The following is a 6,000-nucleotide window of genomic DNA, read 5'->3' on the forward strand; positions in this document are numbered from 1 at the left end:
CAGGAGATACCATTTTTGGGTCAAATCCTCACTCCTCATGAATTCCGCATGGACCCTGCCAAGGTTCAGGCTGTGGCGGAATGGGTCCAACCTGCCTCCCTGAAGGCGCTACAGTGTTTTTTGGGGTTCGCTAACTATTACAGGAGATTTATTGCCAACTTCTCGGTCGTCGCTAATCCTCTTACGGACCTCACTCGCAAGGGTGCTGATGTCCTCCACTGGCCTCCTGAGGCAGTCCAGGCTTTTGAGACCCTCAAGAAGTGCTTTATCTCGGCCCCTGTGCTGGTTCAGCCCAACCAAAGGGAGCCATTTATCGTGGAGGTTGACGCGTCTGAGGTGGGAGTGGGGGCTGTCTTGTCCCAGGGTACCAGGTCCCTCACCCATCTCCGCCCCTGTGCTTACTTCTCCAGGAAGTTTTCGCCCACGGAGAGTAACTATGATATTGGCAACCGCGAACTTTTAGCCATTAAATGGGCTTTTGAAGAGTGGCGTCACTTCCTGGAGGGGGCCAGACACCAGGTAACGGTCCTTACTGACCACAAGAATCTGGTTTTCCTAGAATCTGCCCGGAGGCTTAATCCGAGACAAGCTCGATGGGCGCTATTTTTTACCAGATTTAACTTTTTGGTTACCTATAGGGCTGGGTCCAAAAATATTAAGGCTGATGCACTGTCACGTAGTTTCATGGCCAATCCTCCTTCGGAGAAGGATCCTGCTTGTATCTTACCCCCTGGTATAATCGTTTCTGCCACTGATTCTGATTTAGTCTCTGATATTGCGGCTGATCAAGGTTCAGCTCCCGGGAACCTCCCTGTGGACAAGCTGTTTGTCCCCCTGCAATACCGGCTAAGGGTACTTAGGGAAAACCATGACTCCGCACTATCTGGTCATCCTGGCATCTTGGGTACCAAACACCTCATTACCAGAAACTATTGGTGGCCTGGGTTGCCTAAAGACGTTAGGGCTTACGTCGCCGCTTGTGAGGTTTGTGCTAGGTCCAAGACCCCTAGGTCCCGACCTGCGGGCTTACTACGTTCTTTGCCCATTCTCCAGAGACCTTGGACCCATATCTCCATGGATTTTATCACCGATTTGCCTCCATCTCAAGGCAAGTCGGTGGTGTGGGTGGTAGTAGACCGCTTCAGCAAGATGTGCCGCTTTGTGCCCCTTAAGAAACTACCTAACGCCAAGACGTTAGCTTCTTTGTTTGTTAAACACATTCTGCGTCTCCATGGGGTACCAGTCATTATCGTTTCTGACAGAGGGGTACAATTTGTTTCTTTATTTTGGAGAGCCTTTTGTAAAAAGTTGGAGATTGATCTGTCCTTCTCCTCCGCCTTCCATCCTGAAACTAATGGCCAAACGGAGAGGACTAATCAATCCCTGGAACAATATTTAAGGTGTTTCATCTCTGACTGTCAATTTGATTGGGTCTCATTCATTCCCCTCGCCGAATTTTCCCTGAATAACCGGGTCAGTAACTCGTCAGGGGTCTCCCCGTTTTTCTGTAATTTCGGGTTTAATCCACGGTTCTCCTCCGTTTCTCTTGGTAGTTCCAATAATCCCGAGGTAGAGGTCGTTCATCGGGAACTGTGCACAGTCTGGGCCCAGGTTCAGAAGAACCTAGAGGCGTCCCAGAGCGTACAAAAAATTCAGGCTGATAGAAGACGTTCTGCTAACCCCCGGTTTGTCGTCGGGGATCTGGTGTGGTTGTCGTCTAGGAACTTGCGCCTTAAGGTCCCGTCCAGGAAGTTTGCTCCCCGATTTATTGGGCCTTATAAGGTCATTGAAGTCCTCAACCCTGTATCCTTCCGTCTGGAGCTGCCCCCATCCTTTCGCATACACGACGTCTTTCATGCCTCCCTCCTTAAACGCTGCTCCCCGTCCTGGTCCCCCTCGAGGAAACCTCCTGTTCCCATTCTCACCCCTGAGGGGGTGGAATTCGAGGTGGCCAAGATTGTGGACAGTAGGATGATCCAGGGCTCCCGCCAGTACCTGGTCCATTGGAGAGGATACGGGCCGGAGGAGAGGACTTGGGTACCTGCTCGAGATGTTCACGCTGGGGTATTGGTCAGGAGGTTCCACCTTCTCTTCCCCACTAAACCAGGTCCTCTTAGTAAGGGTCCGGTGGCCCCTCCTAAAAGGGGGGGTACTGTAAAGGATCTGCCAGGCACTACGTCTGTGGATACTCCCAGGATTAATCAATCGACACCTGAGGCCGGACCTCTTAGACTGACTTCGGCTCCCACCAATCAGGGTGGCAGGCTCAGGAGTGGGAGAGCCTATCGCGGCCTGGTCAGTCGGAGTTAGCTCCGCTCCCTGTCCATTTATACCTGCCGTTTTCTCTTCCTCATTGCTTGTGATTCTTCCTGGTTTCCTGGCCCTGCTACAGCCTTGCTCCAGCCTGCTTCAGCCTTGCTACAGCTTCCGCTTATCCTGCTTCGCTCTGACCCCGGCTTGCTTCCTGCTCCTTGATCTGCGTTCGTATACTTCGTGACATCCTGATTCTGACTGGCTCGTGGACCACTCTGGTTTCCTCACGGTGTTCCATGGGCTACTGCCCCTTCCCTTGCTTGTTCCCTGTTTGTATTCCCTTGCACTTAGTCAGCATAGGGACCGCCGCCCAGTTGTACCCCGTCGCCTAGGGCGGGTCGTTGCAAGTAGGCAGGGACAGGGCGGTGGGTAGATTAGGGCTCACTTATCCCCTTCCCCTTCTTCCTGCCATAACAGCTACATTCCCAGAAAATTGGCTCAAGTCAACATTTGGAGATGCTGCCTTTTCCCCTATGTTCTGTGTGGAACGTGCACATCAGATCCCGACTAGAGCTCCTCCACCTGGGGCACCGCCATGCACTTTCATTGCAAAGTTTCTGAATTTCAAAGACCGAGACAAATTGCCAGAACTTACGAGGAAGCAGGGGCTTCTGAAACATACCAACCTGGATGTGAGAGTCTTTCTCGACTATGCTTTGGAGGTACAAAAACAGAGGCAGCGATATACGGAGGCCAAGAAATGTTTGAGGGAGAAAAAAATTATCTATTCTTTGGTATACCCCGCAAAACTCAGATTGGTGCACAATGGATCTGCAATATTCCTCGACAAGCCAGAAGAAGTCTTTGCCTGGTGGGAACGTCATCGACTCTAGTTTCTTTACTCCTGTGCTACTATATCTCCCTATGCTGTAAGGGACTATAACAGTGGGAAATTGCTCTACACCGTGGAACGTGTTTCTAACTTTGCTCTTCTGTGAAGATTTCGATTTTTCTATGCTGATGTCTTCAGTTATGATGGGTGTTGGGTCATATACCAGGACTTGGATATATTACCGTAATACTCCTGTCTTCGATGTCGTAGCTCTATTGAGCCTATTAGCTTTCTTTGAGAATTCTTGATGCATTCTGGGGGAAGGGGCTTGCCCCATTTCACTAACCATTTAATCATGCCTTGTAGTTTTGTTTCTGTTTTTTACTACATGCTGCAATTGGGTAGAAAACCTGTCCCAAGTTCAGGGGGGTGCGTTTGGTTTAATTGTTTCTGCCTTTCATACTTGTCTGCTTATATATATATGTACATTTTCTGACCATGTGGACTGTGAGCTGATCTCTGGAAGTGCTGGAGTTGAAAATTCCCAAAGGGGGCGTGGCTTCTATATTCCACCCCTATATATTTTTACCATCCAGGTCTGAATTGACCTAAATTTCATTCATAGAGATGTCACGCCATCTTAAAATTATCTCCTGGAATGTGCAGGGACTTAATGACAAATTTAAAAGGTCCCTAGTTTTTCATTTTCTCTCCACATATAATACGCAAATTATACTTTTTACAAGAGACTCATTTACTTGGTCCCAAATTGCGAGCACTTGCACGACCATGAGTCAGGCATGGTTGTCATGCTTCTTATTCTAATTACTCCTGCTGGGTCTCTTTGCTGGTTCACAAATCTTTGTAATGTTACATCTGTTAAAACTGATCCTAGGGGAGGTTCATTGTGTTGTCATGTCAGATCCATTTTACATCATTTATTATAGTGAATGTCTATACTCCCCCTCTGGCCACTGTCAAATTACTCTCTGACATAATGATGCTGCTCCTAGGGGATTTCAATCTTTTCATGTGCTCTAAATTAGACAAACTGTGGGGAGACCCGGGCTGTGGTTCCCCCTTAGCTGACTGGGCCGCAACATATAATTTAAGAGAAATTTGTCGGGCTCGCTACCCTCATTCTATAGCTTATTCGTGTCACTCAGCGACAACGCTTCTTTAGTATTTGTGATAGACACACAGTACCTCCCTCGGGGATTCTCGAACCACTCTCCCCTTATGGTCACTTTGGGATTACCTGAAGTTGCTAAATTTAAAATCTAGAGATTGAGTACCCTGTGGCTCTCCTGTGCTGAGGTTGCAACCTCCTTAGAAAGAGAAATTAAAGATTTTTTTTAATATTAATTCTGGTTCGACAGATAGCAAACTGGTATGAGATGCCTTCAAGGCATATATCAGAGGGCTTGTTATAAGAGCAATATTCTCACATAGGAGGGGTCTGCCTAAACAACGTATGCTTTTGGAGGCTGAACTGGTTGCAGCAGATGAGGAATATCTCAGGACTAGGGACTCTTCGGCCCTTACTACCTCCTCAGCAAAACAACGTGACTATACCCTTTTATTAACTGAGCTCACCAGGAAGAAAACATATTCTCAACAGAGGGTTTTCGAGCAGGGGGATAAGAATAGTCTTTTGCTGGCTTACTTGGCTAGAGAGGACACCACCCCGAAGCCCATTTTGGAAATCACCTCTTGTACTGGGATGCCAGTTAGTGACCCCCTGGCTATCAATTACATATTTGCTAAACTTTATTCCGATTTATACTCTTCTAAGGTCTCAAATAATTCACCTGACCTAGAAGTATACTTATACACTATTGTGTTCCCCACTCTGGATAGGGAGGATGTTGATTTTCTGGAGGCTGACCTGACTATGGAGGAAATTACAGAGGCTATTAGCTCCTTTCCAAACAGAAAACCCCCGGGTCTAGATGTTCTGCCCATACAGTGGTATAAATTGCTTCTTGAACTGACTGCACCTCATTAACCTTTTCCAATCCTTCAATGGGGGGTAATACCCTCCCCCCTTCTATAAGAGGAGCTCTTATAGTGCTGATCCCCAAGCCCCATAAAGATCCTAAAGACTGTGGCTCATACTGACCTATTTCACTTCTCAATTGTGATAATAAAATATTAGCCAAAATATTGGCCATGCGTCTTCAAAAGATCATTTCTCATCTTATTCATCCAGACAAATTTGGTTTCATGCCTGGGAAGGCCACTGATGTTAACCCTCAAGGCTCTTCACTAACATATCATCTACTGTAGGGTCGAGTGGCTCCAGAATTGTGGCCTCTTTGAACCTTGAGAAGGTGTTTGACTCGGTACAGTGGTCCTATCTGTGGTCTGTACTAGGAAAATTTGGATTTGGACCCAGATTTATCCAATGGGTGCAGTTATTATACTCCCAACCTATAGCGAGTGTTAAAATGAATTGTCACATCTCCCTCCATTCACACTAGACCGAGGGATTAGACAGGGTTGCCCACCATCCCCTTCCCTTTTTGCATTGAGCCATTAGCACTAGCTATAAGAGCTTCTCCTGATATAAAGGGTTTTGGGATGGGTGAAAGGGAGGAACGTGTCTCTATGCAGATAATACGCTTCTATTCCTAAATGATACAGGTCTATCTTTACAGGAGAAGTTATCTCTATTTGATTTATTTATGTCCTTCTCTGGCCTTCGTGTGAATTGTCAAAATCTTTAGTAATGGCGATAGTCGATGCAGCTAGAGAAACTCCACTTCCTTCTCCATTACAATGGGCGGATACAATTATTAATCTAGGTATAGTGATTGGCTCCGATATTTGTAATTTTATACCTGATAATGTCACTCCTTTGGTACAACTTCTTAAGATAGACTTTGATAGATGGAAACACCTCCTCCTTACAA

This window comes from Rhinoderma darwinii, chromosome 6 (assembly GCF_050947455.1).
Source record: "Rhinoderma darwinii isolate aRhiDar2 chromosome 6, aRhiDar2.hap1, whole genome shotgun sequence".
NCBI lineage: Eukaryota > Metazoa > Chordata > Amphibia > Anura > Rhinodermatidae > Rhinoderma > Rhinoderma darwinii.